This window comes from Camellia sinensis, chromosome 4 (assembly GCF_055761805.1).
Source record: "Camellia sinensis isolate YWXY chromosome 4, ASM5576180v1, whole genome shotgun sequence".
In the NCBI taxonomy this organism is placed as follows: Eukaryota; Viridiplantae; Streptophyta; class Magnoliopsida; order Ericales; family Theaceae; genus Camellia; species Camellia sinensis.
In genome coordinates this window covers 214,643,915-214,644,660 of record NC_138964.1, presented here as the reverse complement: position 1 = coordinate 214,644,660, position 746 = coordinate 214,643,915, and the positions used below count along the sequence as shown (strand labels likewise).

Genomic DNA, 746 nt, shown 5'->3' with positions numbered 1-746 from the left:
GAGAAGATGGGAAAATTTAGTTGAAGGTATAATAGTCTAATAAAATATTTAAATAATAAATTTTGTCCTTTATGCAAGACTTTATAATTATGAAGGGGTTTAGAAAATATAATTTTTTTCTTAATCTTTTTAACAATGAAAGAAAGGTAAAGAGAGTTTATAACCAAATTTTCCAAAACTAAAATCAAACACACTAAATATTATCAGGCATCTTATCATGTCAACGTCGTTACGATGCAAAAAAGGTCAAAAATTGAAAACCAAACCCTAGAAGAAGGGCTTGAACCTATGATGTTTGAAAATTTGAAACCAAACGCTAGAGGAAGGGCTTGAACCTTCGACCTTGTGGTTAACAGCCACACGCTCTAGCCAACTGAGCTACTCCAGCTGGTTGGCCTAAAGTGAGAAAACTTTATTATTTATATCATATGAAGAAAAGCAAACCAACTACGGCCCACCCAAGTCAGGTCTGAGGTCTACAACATGATCAGTGAGTCACATGTGAAAAATAGGTGCAATTAACCATCCAATTCCCAAATTTGGGTCAGACAAGTTAGTTCATTCACACCATTATGGAACATGATGGGGTCCTATCCCATTCCATTGGCTAAATATGATTGAGATGATGGTGCGACGTTTCAACTTTCCTCTCTTTCATTATTCATGATTGATGCTTCAAATTCTCTAAGACTTCATCATTCTCAAGTTTATTATTTTTTTATAAAAAAATAAAATAAAATAAAATA

General features: G+C 33.1%; 1 non-coding gene across 1 annotated transcript; it reads right to left on the bottom strand.

The window, feature by feature from the left end:
* Nucleotides 1-314: 314 nt before the first annotated feature.
* Nucleotides 315-388, bottom strand: TRNAN-GUU (transfer RNA asparagine (anticodon GUU)). Its single transcript has one exon. It is a non-coding gene; the product is annotated as a tRNA-Asn (tRNA).
* Nucleotides 389-746: the final 358 nt, after the last annotated feature.